General features: G+C 46.3%; 1 protein-coding gene across 1 annotated transcript in view; it reads right to left on the bottom strand.

Annotated features, from left to right (window-relative positions):
* The window catches only part of ZC3H18 (zinc finger CCCH-type containing 18), a 529,487-nt gene extending 525,647 nt beyond the window's left edge, over positions 1–3,840 (bottom strand). Inside the window, exon 1 of the mRNA XM_069215853.1 lies at positions 3,648–3,840. The gene's annotated coding sequence lies outside the window, so the exon portion shown is untranslated. The remainder of the gene's footprint in view (positions 1–3,647) is intronic.
* Positions 3,841–25,457: the final 21,617 nt, after the last annotated feature.

Here is a 25,457-nt window from a genome sequence, read left to right as displayed (position 1 = left end):
GCCATAGTTCACAAAGAAACCATACAGTGCACAACCCTCAACGACAACACTACCACCCCCATGGAGTACCTCAACTTACAGCTCTGTAAGGACGACAAAACTACCACCACAGGTGCCCTAACATACTGACCCCCAGGACAGCACGCCAGCTTCTGTCACACCACTGCAGACTTCATTGAGCCCCAGCCTTAGAATCCAAGGACTACATCCTCCTCTGCAACCTTAACTTCCACATCGAGAACCCAAAACAACAGCATCACCGCACACCTCCTCGAAAGTTCAAGCTGCCTTGGATTAACCCAGGTTGTCCACGACCCTGCGCACACGGCAGGACACATGCTAGACCCCTTCTTCACCTCCAGCAGCTGTGTTACATACAGCAATGCCACCGAACTCACATGGACTGACCACTCTGATACCCACTTCGACATCTCCAGCTTACACACACACACCCACCCCCTCCGGTGAAGCAAAGTTTCAGAGACCAACTCGACGGACATCGTCAAGACCTCCAGCCTCATCACGGCCACGCACTTCAAACAGGGAGTAAAGAATTTCCACATGTGGATCAACAACTGTGCTGACAGCATTGTACCCATCAAAAGCAGCAGCCACAGAAAACCCTCCAATGAGACCAGATGGTACACCCCGATCTTAGAACAGCTTAACGAGACAGCAAACAGCTGGAGAGGAAGTGGTCCGCCAGCCAAGACACCTCAGACAGAGCAGCTTTCCAGGCCTCCCTCAACCTCTACCACCACCTGCTGAGAGGACCAAAGAAGGCAGCACTAGCCACGTGTATCGAAACCAGTGGCAACAACACATAGGAACATTGTTAAGGAATTCTTCAACCAGATGTACAGTGAAAACAACAACACACCATCACTGAAGCTGTATGATAACCTCGCAGATTTCTTTCACAACAAAATTGCAACCACATACAGGAACTTCAAACCCCAACCTAAACCTACAGACTTCATCAACAGAGTGGTCACCACCACAACCAACACCAACCACAGACTAACCACCTGGAACCGTCTCTCCACTGAGGACATAACCTCCACCATGATATCCATCCACTCGGGAGCCCCACAGACACCTGCCTAGATCGCTTCTTCAATCTCACCATCTGAATTTACACCAGTCATCAAGAAGACAATTCTCCACCTTCTTATCATTTGTCCGCACATCACACATCCAGCCAGGGCTTTAAATGGGCCATATCCTGCCGGTGCAGAGCACCGGCAGTTCTAAAAAGCGGGTGCTGAGACAGGTCCCTATCATGCTGTCCATTTTTGCCCTCACCCTCAGAGTGAAAAAAAATCTTAATTCTGAAGCAGTACCACCCTATGCTGCCTTTGATGTAACTTCAAAGAGGCTCATTATAGTTCTTTCACATTCTCATCAATTAAGCATTTTCAATATTTTATACAACCAAACCATTGTTGTTGCTAATTTTTCTTATGCAACTAACAACCACTTATAAATGCCAATAATCCTGGCTTCTTGTATGTGTAACGTTAGTTCTTGTATTATATATCTGGATGCACTGACAAAAGGAAGTAGTAAAATACCAGTCAGGCGGCACAATATGCTAAGCATAGATTTTTAGCTTACATGTTTTTAAGCTACACCCTTAATTACAGCGGACACGCCCCTTTGAAAGACTTGCAAGGTTTTTCATCCAACTTAAAGCCCTGCATCTACCTTAGCAGAAGTGGAGGGCATGCATTCTCCTACGTAGCAGCAGAAATCTGGAACAGCCTTACCACACTTCACCGGACCATCATCACCTCTCATCTGGAATGCTTTGGAGCATTCAAGACCAGGCTATTCGAATGAACCACTGAGACTTGCATGCGCCTGGATACCCTAGAGGGTGATTAGTTGCACTTTACAAATCCCGTTTAACTGATTGATTGTGGAACCCTACCTGCCACCAGAAGTCACACACCAGAGAACCTTGCAATGCACCAGCCATCACACACACACACCCCAAAGAACACTGTTTTGCACAGCTGTTACAGGTCAGAGACCACCGTCTAGAAGCAACTGTCACCCTACATTCCCTGCAGCAGACGGCAGATAGTGAAAACAACATCACACCATCACTGGAGCTGTATGACAACATCGCCGATTTCTTTCACAACAAAATTGCAACCATATACAGGAACTTCAAACCCCAACCTAAATCTTCAGACTTCATCGACAGAGTTGTCTCCACCACAACCAACACCAACCACATCTTCAATCTCACCATCTGAATTTACACCAGTCATCAAGAAGACAATGCTCCACCCCTTATCGTTTGCCCACACATCACACATCCAGCCAGAGCTTTAAGTGGGCCAGATCCTGCTGGTGCAGAGCACCCACAGTTCTAAAAAGCAGGTGCTGAGACAGGTCCCTATCATGCTGTCCATTTTTGACCTCTCCCTCAGGGTGAAATAAAAATATTAATTCTGAAGCAGTACCACACTATGCTGCCTTTGATGTAACAACTGTCACACTACATTCCCTGCTGCAGATGAGTCAACACACTATTGAAAACTTGACATGGTTCTGTCATCTTATTATAGAAATTCTCGTCTGGTATCAGCCATTATAATGTAATAAAAAAATGTTTTGGCATCGCCCAACAAACTGTAGAAACTGCGCCTTGCATTAATCAGGGCAACGTAGGACATATTTCATGGCATCAGCCGTTACAATTTTGGTAGTTCTGCTTGCATTTGCCATCACATTTAAGGAAGCTCCATTCAGTACAAGGAATTACGCTATAAAGAACCCCAATTGCCAGGAATCGGAAACTACAGAGCGCTGTCAGAGTCAAGCTATGACACTAGGCGAGATCTGCCAGACTGCACCTGCCACCCTGGTTAGTGCTGCTTGCTTGTCATACTAGGCGGAGCACGCCCAGCAGCAGCCTTCATCTTGATTGACCTGGAAAGATAGCTATCGTTTATCTATTACACTGACTGCACTTATGGTAATTACTTACCGAGTGAATATGTAGAACCACGATTCAACCCCTCTGGAACTTTTTGAACAATGCGCCCTGACAAAAATGACCCAGGAAGCAATAAACGATACAAACTGTCCACTTCTCAGAAACTAAGGAACGAATCATTTGTGAGGGGGGAGACTCGCTTGAGTAAAGGTTAATTGAGCGGATACTTGTCAATGCACACGCTTCCCGTGTATGGGAACGCTGGTGTATCAATCAGAACCTCTGCAATACTGCCCCAGATAATTACCCTACCACCCTCTCTTACTCTATCTCCTCGTCGCCTAAGGAACACACCGGTTGGTGTTCTGACAGATTTACTTTATTACAGCTCTTTACACCAGACCCGCACAATCCGTCGATTCCACTTCTATAGCTTAGTTCCTATGTGCAAACAGGCTCCCTCCGTAACCTATTTTCCTCGTGCCTCTATGGCCAAAGCCTCCCCATTCAGTTAGTACCCATCTCCTCTTTTTCCTTTCCTAGGCAAACTCAGACCAAGACCTTTCCCCCATCTACTTCCCCCGAGATGCTTCCTGGTCTACAGCAGCCCCTTTCCCAAGCCCCCGTAGGCCTCCTGTTCAGTTCACGAGTGCTGGCAGTTCAGCTCCAGAGCCTTTCAAATATGCAGTCGCCTTACCTGGCCTCCCCTGCTGGCCTCGGCGGCAACGCTGTCCAAGCGCAGGCGCACCAGACTAGGGGGCTCGAGGCTAGGGGGCAGTTTGGAACAGGCTGGCGGGCTCGCTCTACTCTCGCAGACCGGCCATGACGTGACGTCGTCAGTGCGCGCCGCACCGTGGGAACCACTTCCTGCCTGTGCGCCAGCGCTGTATTGTCAATCCCTGTAGTCTCTATGATCAAACTTGTCTCAGTGGTTCTTCCTGTGCCAGCCTCGGAAGTACTTTGGATAATCACCGAGAACAGTGCGCGGGCAACAGCTCTTCGTGAGAGTTTGCCCCCAGAAATACTGAGCAAAGCTATGTTTTTTTCGGTGTCAGTTCTTCGTTCCGTTTGTGTTCAGATATTTTTTGCGTGTACGCTTTAAACGCAGTGCATTATTGTCAACCCGATGGCCTACGAGACAGGATGAGGCTGATCCCTTTAAACCCTTCGCTGCCTGGCCTTTTCCCCCTCAGATGGCAAGCCTTTTTTCGGCTATTTGGGGCAGTTCGCGCTTAGGCCCTCATGACATTTTGTCCACATAAACTACCTGCGCAAATTTCTGTCCTTTTTTCCAGCATCCTAGGGATTCTAGCGGTACCCAGACTTTGTGGGTTCCCCTGAAGGAGAACAAGAAATCACCCAAAATACAGCGAATATTTCCTTTAAAAAAAAAAAAATGGGAAATAGGGCTCCAAAAGAAGGCTTGTGTTTTTTCCCCTGAAAATGTCATAAACAAAGGGATTGCAGTGCTAAAATCACCATCCTCCCAGCTTTCAGGAACAGGCAGACTTGATTAAGAAAACCCCAATTCAGTTGCTGAAATATAAAGAGTGAAAAATAGGTATCAAGAAAACCTTTGTATTTCCAAAACGAGCACAAGATAAGGTGTTGAGAAGCAGTGGTTATTTGCACATCTCTGAATTCCAGGGTGCCCATACTAGCATGTGAATTACAGGGCATTTCTCAAATAAACGCCTTTTTTTACAGAGTGTCTTACATTTGGAAGGAAAAAATGTAGAGAAAGACATGGGACAATACCACTTGCTTTGCTATTCTATGTTCCTCCAAGTCTCCTGATAAAAATAGTACCTCACTTTCTTGGGTATGCCTAATGCTCGCAACAGGAAACACAACATGGACACTTCAATCAATCAAATAATTTCTTAAGCGCACTACTCACCCGTTAGAGTCTCAAGGCGCTGAGGGGGGCTGCTGGTTACTGCTCAAAAAGCCATGTTTTAAGGTGCTTTCTGAAGGTTAGGAGGTCCTGGGTCTTGCGTGGGTTGGTGGGGAGGGAGTTACAGGTCTTGGCGGCGAGGTGGGAGAAGGATCTGCCTCAGGAGGTGGTGCGTTGGATGCGGGGAACTGTAGCGAGGGCGGCGGAGCGGAGCTGTCCAGTTGGTATGTGGAAGTTTACTCTTTTGTTGAGGTAGGCCGGTCCAGTGCTGTGGAGGGCTTTGTGTGCGTGGAGGAGGACTTTGAAAATGATCCTTTTGTTGATTGGCAGCCAGTGTAGGGATCTGAGGTGGGTGGATATGTGTTCACAGCGAGGGAGGTTGAGGATGAGACGTGCGGCTGCGTTTTGAATTCGCTGGAGTTTTCTTTGAAGCTTTGGTGTGGTCCCTGCGTAGAGGGCGTTGCCGTAGTCCAGTCTGCTGCTGATGAGGGCGTGGGTAACTGTTCTTCTTGTTTCTAAAGGAATCCATTTGAAAGTCTTATGTAGCATGCAAAGGGTGTTGAAACAGGAGGATGATATGGCGTTGATTTGCTGGGTCATGGAGAAAGATGAGTCTAGAATGATGCCAAGGTTGCGTGCAACACTTCACATTTTTACATTGACATCTGATGTGTTTTTTGCAAAGTTCCATAGCTGTAGATTTTGGCCTCTAGCACAGCCGGCACCTAGAGAAACCAAACAAATCTGCGCATGTTTGAAAACTAGACACCTAGGGGAATCCAAGATGGGGTGACTTGTGGGGCTTTCACCAGGTTCTGTTACCCAGAATCCTTTGCAAACCTCAACATTTGGCCCAAAAAAAACATTTTCCTCACATTTCGGTGACAGAAAGTTCTGGAATCTGAGAGGGGGGCACCTGTGGTTTTGGTCCTGGGCTCAGCAGCCATATAGGGAAACCTACCAAAGCCAGACATTTCTGAAAACTAGACACCCAAGGGAGTCCAGAGAGGTGTGACTTGCGTGGATCCTCCAATGTTTTCCTACCCAGAATCCTCAGCAAACCTCAAATTTAATTAAAAAATCAAATTTTTCCCATATTTCTATGTGGGATCACCACACCGGGACACATTTCCTACCACCCAACGTTCCCCTCCGTCTCCTGGTAAACATGATAGCTCACTTGTGTAGGTGTGCCAAGTGCCTGTGAAAGGGAAGAGTAAAAAAATCTCGAAGTTGAGGGGGAACAAAAGCGGGTCCAAAAGGGCAGTCTGAAAAAAAAACATTTTTAGGCTGACAAGTGCAGCAGAATTTTTATCGGTATAGATGAGACAATGCTAGGTGGTAGGAATTTTGTAGATTCCGGAAGGTTCCATCACAAAAATGTGGGAAAAATGTGTGATTTCCAGCAAAGGTGGAGGATTGCAGGGCATTGTGGGTAAGAAAATGGTGTGGGGTGCATGTGAAGCACACCACCCTGGACTTACCCAGATGTTTAGTTTTCAGATGTGGATTTTCTACATAGCAGCGTCCCAAAGTCCAAAAGGTGCAGCCCTCACCATTCCAAGTGGGACGATTTTAAGAGTTAGACAAGCTCTCATGGCCCAAATGTAAAACCAAAACCCAAAATAATCAAATGTTCTCTTGCTTGCCATGGGTTAAGGTGTTTTAGTGTGCAGGGGGAGAGCTGAAAGTCTGTTACCCACTTCAGTTGGGGTAGGGGCATAACCAGACCCATACTGGTTGGTAGCCACCACCACACTATTTTTTTTCTTTTTTTATTCTCTGGCATCTAGTAGACTTTCTGCCCCCCCGGGGTGTGGATCGGGGGTAATTGTCCCATCTGCCCACTACTGGGCAGAACAACTTTGGCCCCATTTATCTGGGGTGGGAGTATGGCCATACCCCCACCCTCTTATTTTGGAAAAATAATCTTCCCTGGTCTCTGGTGGGCTTTCTGCCCACCTTGGGGGCAGATGGGACTTCTAAAAATAGGCCGATCTGCCCCCAGGGGGGGCAGGTATGGCAAACAGTAATGTGCCCCCATGGGGAACGACCCTTGCCCAAGGGGCTGGCCCCCCAAACAAAACACACACATACACACCAATCCCTGGTACATAAGTGGGGGGGGCAGATCAGCCTAATAGAAATAGGCTGATCTACCCCCAAGGGGAGCAGAAATGCCCTAAAATAAATTTGCCCCCCAGGGGAGCGACCCTTGCCTAAGGGGTTGCTCCCCTTGTGTGAAATTGGCACAAAAAAAATCCCTAGTGCCTAGTGGTTTCTGCCTCCCTTGGGGGCAGATCGGCCTAATAAAAATAGGCCGATCTGCCCCCAAGGGGGGACAGCAATAGACTAAAATTTATTTTCCCCCCAGGGAAACGACCCTTGCCTAAGGGGTCGCTTCCCTTGCATGAAATTGACACAAAAAATAAAAATCCCTGGTGTCTAGTGGTTTCTAAAAGACAATTTGCCCCCCAGGGGAGTGATCCTTGCCTAAGGGGTCACTCCCGACATATAAAAAAAAAAAATCTGGGTGTCTAGGGCTTTCTGCCACCCCCCCCCCTAGAGTCAGATCAGCCTGATTGCAATAGGCTAATCTGCCCCCAAGGGCAGAAATGGCCTACAATAAATTTGCCCCCCGGGGGAGCAACCCTTGTCTAAAGGGTCGCTCCCCTCACTTGAAACTGACAAAAAAATCCCTGGTGTCGCCTAATAAAAATAGGCCGATCTGCTCCCAAGGGGGGCAGAAATGGCCTAAATACAATTTGCCCCCCAGGGGAGCGACCCTTGCCTAAGGGGTCGCTCCCCATATATAAAAAATAAACTTAAACATAAAAAAATATATCCCTGGTAGATCGGCCTAATTATAATCTTGTTGCCCATTTCTTTCCGTTATTTCAGTAGTACCATAGAAGAAAACAATGAGTTCAATCCAAAAGTTAATTTTAGTACTACAATGTACTCAAGGCATACACAGCACAGACATCCTCAGGGGAACCCCCTCACACCTCCAGCTAAGTATATACTATACTTCTGGCACATACATTCACATAATCACATCACCAACACCATGACTACAAATTAACTTGACACAGTCTTCATCACTGAAACATGTCACTTTCTCATTTTTGCTTATCTCTGACATCTTTGTACCCATTGGCATAAAACCCATGAACTGGACACAAGGCTAGTGGTGGTTTTACCAGAACTCCCAAGGCTTCCTGGCCCTGCATGCTCCAGAATCTCTGTTCTGTTCCCTTCAGTGAGCTTTTCACCTCCCACTTTCCTTTCTCAACGTTGCATTTGACAACCTTCCACCCGATGTACAGTCTCCCCAACAATTTAATTAAAACGTCTCTAAGCTACCTTATCCATCAGCCTCTCTGGAGACAGCACCACCCTTATCAAAGAAAAAAAGCACACCTGAATGTTGTGATACCAAAAAAATCAAGCAACAAGTCAGTGAAACAAAGCAATCTAAAACTATCAAAAGCTATTTTCCTCACCATGACAGTCATTTAATACCAACAGCCTTTGCCACTTGGTTGCTCAGCCATCTATGCAGTCCTTGTCATCATCTGTCGCACACCATCCACTCCCTGCAGCCATTCTAATGCTGCAAAACAACAGTACTTCACCTTTAGTTATTACCCAATTGAAGTTATTGAGCAAGACTGGAAGTACCCTAAAATTACCTGACTGCCCCCCATTACTTTTCTTGTACACAGAGAAAAAGAATGCCAATTATCACCCACAAACTGCACTCATCAAAATCAAAGCTTTACCATTCCTGGTACACCCATGAGTGAACCTACAGCAAATAGGCTACCGGCAAACAAGAAAACATAAGGGGAAACCCCCATCTCTAAGTCAACCTTTCAAGTCTGCAAAGGTAACCACTCAACCTACAGTAACTTCACGAAAAACCTATTTTCCTTAGCTAAATACACCCATCATGCATCAACCATCATGGAAGCTTCCAACAAAAACAAAGTCTTCTTTAAAATTGTAAAACATTGCACAAATAACATCACAGATTCCACTCAATATCTAATATAATGGACAAGTGCGGCACCAATAATATGTTCTTCAACAAAACAGTCAAGCCAGACACCATGTCGAAAGCACCAAATATTACAAAAGTATTTCCTTTCACCCCTCCTTAATAAATTTGAAAATTGACCTCCTGATTACTCATCTATTCAGAACACAGTGACTTGCTTGCCACTCTAGAAAAGATCACATATGGTGATGACTACCTTTCCTTGATTATCATTAAAATATTCTGTAGAGATGTGTAAAACTCTTCACTTCAAATTTAAAAGATCTTTAATTCGGCACTATGATCATAGGCCATAAAAGCACCTTATATGCAATAAGATACAAGGTATCATAAAACAAGTTAAAACAGTGAAATATGCGTCCATGGCTCAATTATAGAATAGCAATACAGTGCCAAAAAATAATGAGACATTCTTTTCTTAGCACAATATGCTTTACAAATAAACGTTGGAAGATTGAAACAAATGGCAGAGGACTCCAAAGTGCATAAGAGACGCATAGCAGCTTTCTGGTCCCAAATACCATATGGAATAAAAAATAGGTTTTAAAAAGTGCTTCCTTAAGTCCAGATAAAACTGACAAAAAAGCATAAAGTGCAAAGTGGTTTGTTTTTAGGTTCTGTCACAGGGGCATGGGACGGTCATTGTGTCCCACTGATTAATGTTAGGAAAGTAAACAAGGTGGTGTACAATGCACAACCGCAGTCTGGTCAGGATAAAACTGTGTTGCGTATTTGTCACCCAGGCCAAGTTGGGTTGAACACCATCGGATCGGGTACAGCATAGGAAATATATGTCACTACCATTTATTTCACCTCATCAGCAGAGACTCTCTTTCTTGCCCTTGCATCTAGAAGAACAGCTTTTATCACAGATTTCTCAAGCATTAGGATCCCAGCCGGGTCTTGAAGGCAGAAAAAAACAAACACCGACCTAAGAGTGCTGTTGATAGAGGACAGCCGCATGATATTGAGGGCATAATCTAGTGTTAAACAGTCTTGTATGATTGCCTTTGTAAATTCGGTCTTGGGTTTGGCCCATATAGAGTGCCACAAAGAAATGGGTTTGGATATCAATATATCTACCAGATGGCTCAGCTTTACTTCCCTATGCATGATGGTAGATGATGCCGAGAGGGGTAAATACGTTCTTAGAATCCATAAAACATGCAAAAGAATCCATTAGTCTCTGCAACTCAACAGCAGTCCTTGACAAAAGGACCGAGGTGCCTGCATAAAGGAGTACAGGTACCAAGCGACCAGTAACAATTAGCGGGGTGGCCTGCAAGGACCAAAGAGATTAGCTACCTCAGTTATAAATAGAGACAATGAAAAAGGGGGACAGCACACACACCTGTCTTACACCCTGCCTAATTCTTAAACGGGTAAACAGTTCACCATTGGGGCCATATCGAACTTTGGCTGAGAGCTTCTCTTAGAGCCTTGCAAGATGGCAAACGATATCCTCCTGGGCTCCAAAAGAGAGCACAATATGGATGATCCACTCAATCAAATGCACTAGTAAGATCTGCAACATACAGATAAAGTGATCCTGGCTTCGCTTTTGTATATTTCTCAACCATAAGCTCAAGATTTAGGGATTGTTCCACTGTCCAAGCCTCTTTCTGAATCCATACTGGACCTCCGAAAGAATGGAGTTGTCTGTTGCCCAATCCTCCAGTCTCATTAGAACAACCCTACCCAGGAGTTTCACAGATGAATTAGTGAGGGAAATGTGACGGTAGCACTTCACGTCTGATGTATCACCTTTTTTGTATGTAGGCACGATAACAGACTTAGCCCATGAAGAAGGTACAAAACCTTTTGCCACTGGATTAAAAACTCAAGTAAGTACAGGGGCCCAAACTCGCCCATGCCAATAAAGGCATCAACCTAGACCCCATCGGGTCTAGGGTCTTTCCCTTTGGCATGCTTATGCATTGCATCCAGGACCTCATCTAACGTAAATACTAGGGGCAGACCTCTCATAGGAATGGAACTTCTTTCTGGTTCTTCTAAGGCCAGTATAGAGGACCTTGACTCACTATTGGTTAAAGGGTCGAAATTCCTCTCAAAGGTGGTGTACCCATGCTTGTAAAGGGACATGGATGATAGATCAGAACAAGAGTCGCTCTTCAAAACAGAGGCATTTACTGTATTTTACAGCATTTATGGTGTTCAGAATAGGGTAGTGTTGTTAATGTCAGCAGCCTGTACCAGATTTAGCCATGGCTTTTCCCTTGCCTCCATATTCCTGGCTGCTAGGGCAGTGGCGTGATCTCTTGGGACATAATGTAAAGCAGCCCTCAGTTTTTTTAAAGCCCGTGTGCACGTGTGATTGAACCAACCCTGTCTTACGGACAAACCTGTTTTAGCTGGCTGCACCTGGAAGAAATGAAGGGCCTTAGCAATAAGCTCAAAGGCAGAAACCAGGGTGTGGTTAACCACGACAGGGGCCAAGCACATTTCAAGCTCATTTGATATTTGAGACAAAATCCTCCACATTATACACATTGGGTCAATTTCCAACCACCTAATATGTTCTACGTTTGGTCTAGAAGACTTCCAAAAAGTACAGGGAAAAACACACTAAGAACAAGCTGGAAAGTCCTAGGAAAAGCAGGGAAACGTAGAGTCCAACAGGAACCTTGAAGCCCTAAAACCTATGGGGAAAAAAAACAATAGGCAAGAATAATAAGGGCTACATACGCCGCACCTACATCAAAGAATAAGCATGTAGCGGTCAAGTCTCTATTTCAACGCTAGACTGCAAGATCAGTGTTACACGCTGCAAGCCGACTATCAAAATAATGATGGTTAACCCCTCATTTTATGGCGGTAATGCTTAACTGGTATTTTCCTTGTTGATTATACCTTAGTGTCATAATGAGAACCAGATACATATAATTATACATACCACGTTCTTGACAGAAGCAAAGCTTTTCTCTCCCTGGAGATAGCTCTCAAACGTACTGTCTCTGGTGGGGAAACCAGTGATGGCGTCGCCTTTTCACTGTCATCCTAATTATGCTTCCCCTTAAAGCCAGATATTTGAAACAAAAATATCATTGTGCTATTGTAGTTGTCCGAAGAGGGCTATTAAAATTGTACGGGCTGGTGGAATGCGTGTATGCCAAGCTTCTTTGTACAACTTAGGCTCACAATGTGGGGTCAGCTTTCTTCTGTACCGCATTCTAATCATCGGGTGCTCTCACCAGCTAAATGGGCGTTCTTACTAAGCCTAGAATCAATTGACAAAGAGTAGTTTTTGTATTTCGACTCGTGTGTCTTTGTCCAGCTTTTATGTTCAGCGCGTGTTCATGAGATGAAGTGAAATAGCTCATAAATTCAGTGCAAATAAGTGTGAACTGACCGATTCTTATAAATAATAAAATACCGAGCCAATGTCGATCAAGGTGTTTATTATGTACCTGCTAGCATGAAGGTAACCCCATAGGTAATTTTCCCTAGTCCACCCTATTTTGTAGTCAGTCGTACAGCCAGTCAGTATACTTAGAATGCAGCTGTTTGCTGACATGTTGCATTAGGCCAGAGTAGCCTTATTTCCACATGCTGTTAGGCATGACAAGAAGGTAAATGTTCTTGCCCCTTGATATGCTCCCTCACTCATATCCGAATATGCTAACCATTATTAACATCCAAAGCAGATAGTGATAATGTTTAAATCCACTGCCAGAGATATTCAAATATTTTAAATGGCAGTTCTAGTTTCAGCATCTCATTTGACCTCCAATAGGATCTGCATTTTGGCAGGGCCGAAGGGGGCAGTGTCTGTGGTCCAGTCAAGGAAGATGCTTTTGCTACTTCCTTCCCATATCTCCTGCATAAACTGGCATTCAGTTATAGTCAGGGTCGCTGGAACATTGCGGTAGGGGAGGGCCGAATTATGCAGCAGTGTTCAGTAAATTATGTGGCAAGAAAAGGCAAATTATGCAGCATGAAGCGCCACATTTTGTAATAGTATTACTGCATTATTTCATCATTTTTAAGCTTGGTAACACTGTTAGAGCATTGGTTGCACCTTATTAGTGCCAGTTTAACATCAAAATATAGCAATAAGTGACTACTTCAGCTTTGCAAGGGGCCTTCCACCGCGTAGCAATGTGTTGTCACATTTAGTAACTTTTGAACCGTTTGAGCTAGAAGCAACACTTTTTGTTATATTCAGCAGATTATGAGGCAGATGATGGACTATGGGGGTTATTCCAACTTTGGAGGAGGTGTTAATCCGTCCCAAAAGTGACGGAAAAGTGACGGATTTACCACCAGCCGTATTACGAGTCCATTATATCCTATGGAACTCGTAATACGGCTGGTGGTATATCCGTCACTTTACCGTCACTTTTGGGACGGATTAACACCTCCTCCAAAGTTGGAATAACCCCCTATGTGCCAAATGTGGCAAATCTATAATAATTGCAGTGACCCTGGTTATAGTTCTAGCCACATGTTGCGAGTGGAATTGCCACTCCCTTACATCCAGTGCTGCCCATGACTCCCTCTACTGTGTCAGTCGAACAGCTGCTGCCTTTATAGACCTCCTCTTCCCAGGGAGTCGGAAGCTCCACAGTGTGGCAGAGCCGAGATAAACACAGAAACTGCCCAGCCTTCTTCTGTGGCTCCCACTTTCATCAAAATGAAAGTTATATCAGAGGCTGTCACACCCTTATATGCATATCCTGCTGCAACATTCATTCAGTGAAAGTGTGTGCTTCACCAGGGAATGCACAGTCACTGGGAGCCAGGGTCGGGCTGGGAGAGAAAATAGGCCCGGGTGCCAAAATAAAAGTGGCCCTCCTTAGTGAATCACATAGCTAAACAAGCATTTTCAATGCCACGGGTCTCGCATTTGCTCGAGTTAGACCTATTAGCGTTGTAAAGAAAAGAAAACGCAGCGCAATCGCACATTGTAAAATGCAGCGTGATGCATGGAAAATAAACAGATAAAGTGGTCCAGAAGCCAGGCTGAAAACATCGAGCCCTTTATGTTTTTAGTAGTTTACCGGTGCTGTGTAGGTGGGCTAAACACCGGAAAAGGCATGACGTATGCATGCCTTTCACAAATGAAAGCAAGCGGATTTTAAAAGGCAAGCCCACGAACCAATGTGACTGACGTGACATGGGCGTGGTTTGAAGCCCAAAGAGAGATTACAAAATGGACAGAGCGCTTTGCGCTCGCCCATAAAAAGTGGCCCACTTTTGCAAATCGAGGCAGTTTTGAACTTGTAAAGACCTACTGTATAGGTATTTGGTAAGGTAGGAGCATTTGTGCTTACTACAGGCAATGTTTGTGGCAATATCATGGACAATATGAAATAAACAGCCCACCAGACCATAAAACAGGCCTACAAACAGTCCAAGCACCAACTTGTGAGACCAGCCCATCAAGCACCACCTGATTGCTCTATAGGCCAGTTCAACTCTTCTGGGATCTACCAAGGCTCCTGCGGAACAGGTGATAAATTGTGTAAGTGTTTCATCAAGGGGGAAAATGCCATAATAGGCTTATGGCTTTCTACTGCAAGCTCTATCAGCCCATAAACTCCTGTCCACTTTCTATTGGCCAAGCGAAAGCTTGCGTCCAGTGGCTGTTAATTGCCTGCTTTGGGTGGCAATAAGGCTATGTTAGAACATAAGAATATTGAAACCTGCCAGAACGCTGCCGCAAGACTCATCCTGGACATCCCTCGCCACCACCACATCTCAGGACACTTGAAAAAACTCCATTGGCTCCCCGTCAACAAGAGGATCACCTTCCGACTCCTCACCCACGCACACAAAGCCCTTCACAACCTCGGACTCAAACTCATCAACAACCGCGTCTCCTTCTACACTCCTCCGCGCACTCTACGATCCGCCGGACAGGCCCTGGCAGCCGTACCCCGCATCCGCAAAGCCACCGCCGGAGGAAGATCCTTCTCTTTCCTGGCAGCGAAGACCTGGAACTCTCTGCCCAGCCACCTTCGCGCCATACCTGAACACCTCTCCTTCAGAAGGCAGCTCAAGACCTGGCTCTTCAAGCACTGACACCTCCCCCCCCCAGCGCCTTGAGACCCTTTATGGGTGAGTAGCGCGCTTTATAAATGCGAATGATTGATTGATTGAAACCTCCATTAAATGAATGGAGAGACAGTGTGCAGCAATTGGTGATAAAGTCCTTCTACTTGAAAATTATGTTCTGCCTCTAGCATCTATGACAGATGCTGTAACTGAATGCTAGTCACAGCTGGATGAACTCTGGTGTAAACTTACATGAAAAGAGCAGTCACTGAGAGAATGAGGGCAAAACTGTCATGACCAACTGGGATATCTTATACTCTTTCCCTTTTGGATCTTTAAAAGCTGTGAATGTTCTTGAACAGCTTCGCTTTCTCGATTTTGTTTATGAGTTCTATGTGAGAATATCATTAGCAAAACTATAATTTAACTGAAATCTAGTGTTTTTAATATTATTTACAAAATATTGTTCTATTGGGTGTACTTTTAAAATTATTATGTCCAATTGGGTGATGTTTTCGTAAGCAATATTTAGGACATGATATTTCTGTCAGACTATATTTTAGGTGTGATATTCTAGTACCATAACTGTTAATGAATGTGTGAAGGACTAGACATGGGATTAAATCCTTTACCTTCCAGAAAGAAGAGTGAATGTTTTTAGAAGTGGCATTGCCTGTCCTGAGCTGAGGTAGAGGATTCCGATTGATGACCCCTGGAAAGTATGCTGGAAGGCTCTGTAAAGAAAGAGCCACAAATCAACCTTCTGACTGCTTATACACTGTATCTGTATTCTCAAAGTTAGATCAGAGTTTTTAGTCCAGTGGTGCTGGAGCAAGTTTCATAGTGGGGGTGCTGCCATTGTGTTACACCACTGCACTCATAGGAATTCTGAAGAATCCAAACATCACCTCAAAGAGAAAATGTAGCAAATGAGCCACTCTCCTTTAGCAAGAGTGGTAGGGGTCTAGTATGTAGCTGGTGTTGCATTTTGGAGTACACTGTCACAAACATATTACTGAAGCCAGATGTGATAGCACAATATCATTTACAGACAGTACATTTTTGTATTGAAATTACCAGTAAATTTGCACAGACATACACTTCTACTGATAAAACTATATCTAGTGCACAGACAGTATTGTGTGGAAATCTGGTTTCAGTGAACATTTGTCATTTGGGCATCACCAAGTAAAGTGTCTTGATTTGGTTTGATCCTATTAAAAAGGTTATTCACACATCATACTTCAGAATTACAAAACAGTGCTTCATTTGGGCTTCCCTAACTTATGATATATTTTAAATATTTCTTGAGTGCCTTTTATAGATATTTAAATGCTGTTGTGTGTTGAACCAAGGTGAAAATCAACAACCTTTCTTTTCACACTCCCTGTACCCTAGCAAAATTGTGACATAGTTCACTTTACAAAATTCTCTCAATTTGCAGTCAAAGAAAAGCAAACACCAATCTCTATGTTAAAAGGAAAGGCACCAATTTGTCATAAGAACAGAATGGCATTTGACGTCCACAAAAGTGACAAAATATAAACAAAATTCAAAGTGATGTTTATTGCTGTTTCACCTTCAGAAGTCCAGCAAGGTTATTTTGGGGGTTGCTGCAGCACCCATAGAAGCACTATTTCCAGTGCCTTTCTTTCACTCTTTACATCAATGGATCACAGGGGATGAGCAATGGCTTAACCTTTTCAGGTTCCAAACAGTGGAGATAAATGCCAAGGCAGGTACAGCCGCACCTGTGATAGCTGGATATGCTGGAAAATAATAAACAGTCAGGAGCATAGACAAAAAGAGCAAACTGGAGAGGATGGACAGAATGAGACACAGCGTCACAAAAATATATGTGGCATTGTTATAACACCTTACCAAATGTTTAAAAAAGCTCAGAAAAACACTCACTGTTAAAGTCCGGTTATAGTTGCAGATTAATTTAAAAAAACACTGACATTTGCAAGTTATGGTTAGGACCAAAATCCCAAACTCACACAGCAGCGATTCAAAGCTATAACTTGCCAGTGCTAGCCCTTAGACCCAACCCATCTGCTGGTGGCCAACTCTGCTGTGCATGGCCTGTGCAATGGTTCTTGACCATAGAGTCTGGTCTAAGACCAGACAATGCTTCCTTTTTTTAAAAAAAATGAAAGAAACAATTTGGATGGGCTCTGCTGAACCAGGGCTAGCTTTCCTGTCCCGATACCACAGGCATAAACAAGCTTCCCTTGCTGGTGCCCGATATGAGGATCCTCCATGGATTCTCGAAGGATTCTCAAATCCAGAAGATCCCGAACGACATATGAGTGCCTTGCTGGAATGTGAAGATCCGTGGATCCCACAAGAGTTCTTTTTGTTCTAAACACAGGGCGGTCTTTGTGATCTACCCATCACTCCCCATCATGGGCTTGGGTATCATGGTACGTTCACCCTGCCTGCTTTATATGTACTTTCAGATTTGTTTTTCCATGACTCAGGGATTGAGTCCCTGAGTCCTGTAATGCCTGTCACAACATTTTCTTTCAATGTTGTGACAGCCAATCAAATCGTTTTGGAGGATCAGGGAACCTAGTTATCTCTATAGGATTTTTGAGCTTTAACCCTTTCATACCCTAGTCCACATTTAAATGTAAATTACTTGAAAACTACCAAAAAGATTTATGTCAAATTAGAAAAAGTACAATCCTTGAGCAAAGTTCTACCTTTGTTCCAAATTTGCTGTACTTCAGTTCAACCATTTTTTTATGTATTGAGTTGGCAATAGTCCTGTGGGAATTAAAATGGAAAATGTTTTTTTTGGGTCACCTGCCCCCTTTACGTGGCCCTGGCTTGACGAATCAGCATACAACGACGTAGAGAGAACCCAATGTAGATAAACGTTTGTTTTGGACATTTTCATGCAGATTTGTCAAATGGCACAAATGTTATTAGGAAAACAAAACAAATCCTTCCTATTGGGTCCACTCTCATTATATTGAACAGCAGTTTTTCTTCTGTCTGTTCTCTTGAACAATTATGATAGCTGCCAGTGATACATTTGTGGCTCATCAACCTTTTAGGTATGGATGGTCAGTTCAATAGTTTCTCAATTTATCTTTATTTCGGCTAGTAAACCACAAAACCGCTCTGTCACATAGTGCTGAGGCAGATGCAGGAGTACTGTCACTTACAATGGTAACTTCCGTGTCTCTTTTTTTTACCTTCTGGCACCTGGCAACCCGATGCACATGAACACAACGTGACTCTGGAGGCCTGGCACACCACGCTGCATGATCCCATGTGATGTTGCAGGAGTAGCTGGCACAAGTTTTTACAGCCCCTCGGAGTTGATCAGTTTGGCCAGGTCCAGTGGCTGCCACAGGGAATGGCCCATAGTAGTGGTAGAGCTGATTCCAGACCAAGAAGCTCAGAAAACTAGGAGCCGGCAAAACTGAGCTGACAGTAAGGGGCTTCTGGTATCTTTTTTTATTGCTATTGCCCCACCCGGTTTTAACCTGTTTGCCATGTGTAGGTTTGTTGGCTTAGGGCTTGTTGTAGTTGTTGTATGTTACCTCTACAGTCAGTGCCAAGAACTCATTTACTTACCTTTCCTTAGGGAGAGATGTTTTTGGTGTTGCTGAAATGCAGCACACAATAGCAGGCACAGTTGGGTAAACTGCAGAAGAGTGGGTGGGGCAGCAAGTGTCCCACAGTGAGGCTGATTTCCTATGGTGAAAGTTAAAGGATTCGGTGCCCTGATCAAGGGGCAGTGGTTTCCCCATGCATACACCATTCCTAACCTCACCCATTCCTTACTAAGTCCTGTAGCCACAGAAAAGACCCTGATCCTCAACAGGTGCAACCCAGCTACAGCACACAAATCATCATGTCTTTGTAGGACACAGGAATTAAGGCAGGTGGATGCACCTGCTTGTGGGTAGCCAAAGTAAAATCTCTCAAGGGATGACTTTGCTGCTGCTGTTGTCGGGGCTGGGGGCTGAACTATGTGTCCCAGATGCCCTTGGAGCGAGGAAGGAGATGAGAGCATACAGCTGCACCAGTCAGGCTAATACCACGCAGCATGGGTTGCGCCAAGAGCTGGCCCGTCTGCCCACGTCCACAGCTGGATGAGACTGGGTTGGGCCCTGTCTATTGGTCGTGCTAACTGGGGCTACTGAAGCAATATCTTGGCTGAATGACATGATGGCACGTAATCTCCTGGAAGTCAGTGGTATTGCTCTACATTGATAATTTTGATCAGACTATCTCCCACAGCCCTGCTTATTTTACCCATTCCATAGGTGGCTGGACATTTCTGATAAAATGGGCAAAAGAAAAGTAGCGAGTACCAAACCCTCAACGGGCCACAACCACACCACTATTGACTCTTTATTGGCCAGAGTGGTAGACGCCATCTCAACAGAAATTGATCTGGCTGAGAGGTGCCTGTCTTTGGGTCTTGCCCGGAAGAGCCACTGTCTCTGTAATGGATGATGCTGATGGTGCAGAGTCAGCAGCCGATTTGGAAGTTTTGGAGGGGCCTACCTCAAATGTGTTCTCGGAGGTGATTTCTCTCTGTGCTTTCACCTTTAGGCCCAGTGAGGATCTTCCAGCCCCAGCTCCCCCCTCGCTTGTCTTTTCCTAGCTGCCAAGAGTAAGCGTAAGACCCTTGGGGATGCTGAAGCTCCTTTAAACCCATTTGGCTCCCTGGGCATTACTGACTCCAACCATACAGGTGTCTGTTGTGTCCATCCCTGAGCTCCCATTTTGTACAAATGTACAGCTATTACCATGGATTTTTCACCTCTCTGTGGGAGAAATTGGATAAGCTGGAGTTGAAAGAACGGACAATCCTAACTACTTGTCAGCATCAACAGAAGATCATTATAATGGAGCCTCTGCCCTCAACTCTTGTCGCAACCAAGCATCCACCGCTACTGAGGATCAATTTTCTCCTACCCTCTGATCACATAGCCCTTCAGTCAGCCAGCTGTGGCTCCTGCCCATCTACTCTCCTTACTGCTCTAGTCACTGTCGAAAGAGTTTCCTATCTTCCTCCACTCTGTGAAGCTCCTATTTTGGCTGCTGATGAGTCGTGCCCTGCGCTTATGTTACCAGTGATCAACCTCCCTCTTGCTCGCTGTCCCTATATTGTGGTTCTGGCAGGTGTCACTTCACCGCCAGATCCTAACCAGGAGTCCACTGGGAAGCACCGAATCAAGGTATGCCACCGACTTGCCAGCCACTCTAGATTGAATATCCAAGCCCACAAGAATATCCTGATGTTATGATGCATGGCTTGGATCCGCCCATCCACGAAGTCCACCCAAGAGGACTTTGTCATAATACATTTTAGGTACCCAGCTACTGCAAGAAATATCTTGACCCAGCATAATCAGATGCAAACTGTGGACAATAGCAAGAATATTTTACCCATTGGCTTCTTTTATAGACCATCGCACTCGGGCCATAACCCCTCTCAGCCTTTGGGCCCACTAGATAATAGTATCTATGATCGTTGCTGTATTCCATGTAAGAACTGCTATGCACCATTACTGGATCTCAAAGTGTTGGACTGACTCCCCTTCCCTTGTCTACCAGGAATTTAAGTTTGATATCTGATCCTGGGCAACCTATTCAGGCTAGGCTGGGCGGGCCTCCCAAATGTCAGAGCTTTGATGCTGTACCCGGAGTTCCTCCAAAAAGCTTACACACTGTTTTGAAGAATCCCTCCTTGGCTCCTAGCACGCAGTAAAGGGGCTAGAGGCAGGGGAGGCAAATTTGGGGGATTTCTTTTCCCTTGTAAGTTGGAATATGGCTGGGCTAAAACATAAGATCGTAAATCCCAACTGGTTGGCTTTCATTGATAATTATTGTAATGCAGGAGACCTGGGTTACCTCTTCCATCTCCTGTTAGGGATTTTCCTGTTATCCCAGCCCCACTGTGGTTTCCCCTCATTGAAAGACCAGGGGAGACCTTTCTAAATGAATCATATTAAGTCTTAGGATAGAAGTATCTGTTGAGGATACAGCCTGCCACACATTCCAAACCCTGTTCATCAAGGATAGTCATAGCTCCTTGTTTCAATTTGGTTAATTTTTATAATAATGATTTTTTAATTTATTATTTTTATTTGTTTGAGGAGCTATTTTAATTTATCATGGGCCTGGAATCACCAGGGATGGGTAATGCACTCCAACCACAACTCGTATTATGTGGAGATTTCAGTGCTAAGCTTGGGGATGAGCCAACAGAGTTGGGCTGTGTGAGTTCAGCTGCCAAAAGAACACCTCAGGATGCCAGAGGTTCGGAGCTGAGTAAATCTGTTGCCATGTTAGACCTTGTAGACACTATCAACTACTTTCAGGATGCGGGGCATAGTAAGCCAACCTACAGGGGCTGGGTGTCAGTCATAGATTACATATTGGACTCCAAGTAACTCTTACAGTGGTGTTTTAATGGTGCAGTTGTAGAAACCCAGTGGAGCGACCACAACGCTCTTTTGATTGAAGGGGTCTTTCCGCTCTGCAGGGTCAAAACACCTTTAGTGCACTATGGAATCAATCCACATTCAAGGGATGGACTCAGGGTAGTTTGGTGCCCTAAAGACCCTCATGCCACACTGGGTCTTCTACATAAAAAGAATTTCCCTGTGTTTTTGGGGTGGTTAGGTAGAGATTCAACGGAAGTCCTATCTGCCTGTTATCAACTTCTATGTACCTATATCAAGAACCACCTGTTAAAACCAGTTGATTCCATCTCAGAGCACCCACTTTGGTTTGATGCTAAATGCTCAGCGGCCAACGGCTGTTTGAGGAAAGCATTGTCGTTGACACCTAGAGATGCTGGGGTAGTCCAGGAGGCTAGGCTAGCTTATATGCGCCCTTAGGGGGAGGAAACATTCCCTAAACAAAAGGGACTGAAAAATGCTAGAATTTGGAGCTGGCCAGAATAGCAGTAAGGTATTCTGGGATTCAGTTAATAGGTTTTGACAGCAGAATGCCCCCCTAACCAACTCCTGATAGGTAATATCTTGGGCCAGGACTGGGTGAAGCATTTTACCCCCATCTATCATCTGCCTGAAGACATTGGCCCTCATTACAACCCTAGCAGTAAATGCTGCCTACCGATGTGCTGACGGCCGCCAATATACCGTGACCGCGGCAGTAATCCGCCACAGCTATTATGACCCGCACATAGAAAACCACCACAATACAGACACCCACACAAGTCCGCCAGACTAAAGGTCAGTGATAAAATGGCGATAGCAAAACCCACACTGTTACGCCAACAGGGATACGCCCACAGTATCACGGCCCACGAATCAACGCGTCAGTCTTTCAACCGCGGTAAATCATTGGCGGTACACACCGCCGTGCTCAAAATACACACACACTAACAAAACTACACCACATTGGACAATTCAAAATACACACACCTGACACACAAACATACACCACACCCACACCACTATAAAACACCCACTCACAATACCCACAACCTCTTTCAATGAAAGAAAATATAGCTAACTGAGAGAGACAAGCCAGGAGCACCCATTCAATCAGAGGCACAGAACACCATCACCCATACACCATTCACGCACATCACAGCATACACAACAACACATCACCCCAAGAATCCTCACACATATCACTCACACCACATCCATGGCACCCCAAAGACACCCCAGGTTTTCTGAGAAGGAGCTAAGGGTAATGGTGGAGGAAATCATCCGGGTAGAGCCACAGCTGTTCGGATCACAGGTGCAGCAGACGTCCATTGCTAGGAAGATGGAGCTATGGTGGAGAATCGTGGACAGGGTCAATGCCGTGGGACAGCAGACAAGAACTAGGGATGACATCAGGAAGAGGTGGAACGACTTACGGGGGAAGGTGTGTTCTGTGGTATCAAGACAACAGGTTGCTGTACAGAGGACTGGCTGTGGACCCCCACCTCCTCACCCACAACTAACAACATGGAAGGAGCAAGTCTTGGCAAATCATGCATCCTGAGGGCCTGGCATGAGTAGAAGGAGGACTGGATTCTGGTATGTCAAATCTTAACTACTTCATCCCCCCCACCCTACCTGCATGACATCACAAAGTCCTACCCCTACCCTAACCCCTATCGCTTCACCACCTCCCACCTCACATATACCCCACTATCACAACCCACCCATCCCAATACCAAGCCCTGCATGCAACACCAATGCATGGACACCCATCACAGACCTGCATGGACACCCATCACCACAGCATGCACACTATTGACAATCACTTAGTCAACCAAATCACACCTCACACAACCATAGAGGGAAACATACCCATGCACAAGATGGCATACGCAGATACATTAACTATGATTTGCATCCCAACAGGACCCCTACCCAACGTAACCGGAGAGGAGATGTCAGCTACATCCAGTCCCCCCACAGAAGAGGCCCACAGTGATGAAAGCAGCTCTGCACACCTGGATCAGGATGACCAACCTGGCCCATCAGGGACCTCTGAACAGTCGGTTCCCCTGCCACAGTCCCAACCCACCACAGAGCCTCCCTCCTCAGGAAACACCACCACAGCACCCACCCCAGGACATGTCAATCAGCAGTGTGTCCACCACCATGGGGACCCACCGACCCCACCGACCCAGATACTGCCGCGACCAACCTCACACAGTGGATCAACGACTGCGCCAACACCCTCGCCCCTCTCAAGACCTTTACAACCAACCACACCAACAAGAAAGCCGCCTGGTTCACCGAGGACCTCCGTATCTCCAAGCACACCTGTCGGAAGCTGGAGAAGAAATGGCTCCACGACCGAACACCAGACAACCACACAGCCCTCAAGAGTGCCACCCGCAGACATCACCAACTCATCAGGACCGCCAAGAAGACCGCCTTCAAGGACCGCCTAGACAACAACGCACACAACACCAAAGAGCTCTTCAGCATCGTGAAAGAACTCTCCAACCCCAGCTCCATCACCAACGACATCCCGCCATCTCAAGACCTGTGCGACTCCCTGGCCACCTTCTTCCACCGCAAGATCACCAACATCCACGGCAGCTTCAACCCCGACCCGCCCTCACCCACCACCGAGTCCACCACCCCTGCGACTACCACTCGCACCAGTCGCCTGACCGTCTGGTCCAGCGTCAGCGACGAAGACACCATCAAAACCATGAACTCCATCCACTCCGGATCCCCATCGGACCCCTGCCCTCACCACGTCTTCAACAAAGCCTGCGCAGCCATCGCGCCCCACCTCTGGAAAACAATCAACTGTTCCTTCGAGACAGCAACCTTCCCAGAAAGCTGGAAGCACGCCGAGATCAACGCCCTTCTGAAGAAGCCCAAGGCGGACCCTAAGGACCTCAAGAACTTCCGTCCCATCTCCCTGCTCCCTTTCCCGGCAAAAGTGACCGAGAAGATTGTCAACAAACAGCTGACCCGCTACCTCGAAGTCAACAACATCCTGGACCCGTCCCAATCTGGTTTTCGCAGTAACCACAGCACCGAGACCGCCATCATCGCCGCCACTGACGACATCCGGACCCTGATGGACAAAGGAGAAACAGCTGCCCTCATCCTCCTGGACCTATCAGCAGCCTTTGACACGGTCTGCCACCGCACCCTATCAGCACGCCTCCATGACGCCGGTATCCAAGAGAAGGCCCTGGCCTGGACCACATCCTTCCTCTCCGGCAGAACACAGAGCGTCCGCCTCCCACCCTTCCGCTCCAAAACCACTGAGATCATCTGCGGCGTCCCACAGGGATCCTCCCTCAGCCCGACACTGTTCAATATCTACATGGCCCCCCTCGCCCACGTCGCACGACAACACAACCTCAACATCATCTCCTACGCCGACGACACCCAGCTGATCATATCCCTCACCGAAGATCCCGACACCGCCAAAGCTAACCTCCACCGAGGAATGAAGGCCATAGCCGACTGGATGAAGGACAGCAGACTGATCTGAACTCAGACAAGACGGAGGTCCTCATTCTCGGACCCACCCCATCAGCCTGGGACGACTCTTGGTGGCCCACGTCACTAGGCACAGCCCCGGAACCCACGGACCACGCACCCAACATGGGGGTCATCCTCGACTCCACTCTCTCCATGACCAGGCAAGTCAACGCCGTCTCCGCATCCTGCTTCAACACCCTCCGTATGCTCCGCAGGATCTTCAAATGGATCCCCCTCGACACGAGAAAAACTGTTACCCAGGCCCTCATCACCAACAGACTCGACTACGGGAACGCCCTCTACTCAGGAACTACAAACAAGCTCCTGAGACGACTCCAACGCATCCAGAACGCCTCGGCCCGACTCATCCTCGATGTCCCCCGCCGCAGCCACATCACACTCCACCTGAGAGGCCTGCACTGGCTCCCCATCAACAAAAGGATCACCTTCAAGCTCCTGATCTACGCACACAAAGCACTGCACAACACCGGACCCACCTACCTCAACAACCGACTCAGCTTCCACACCCCCACCCGAAGCCTCCGCTCAGCCAACCTCGCCCTCGCCACA

Source organism: Pleurodeles waltl, chromosome 12, assembly GCF_031143425.1.
Source record: "Pleurodeles waltl isolate 20211129_DDA chromosome 12, aPleWal1.hap1.20221129, whole genome shotgun sequence".
In the NCBI taxonomy this organism is placed as follows: Eukaryota; Metazoa; Chordata; class Amphibia; order Caudata; family Salamandridae; genus Pleurodeles; species Pleurodeles waltl.
This window is presented reverse-complemented; position numbering and strand designations above follow the sequence as displayed.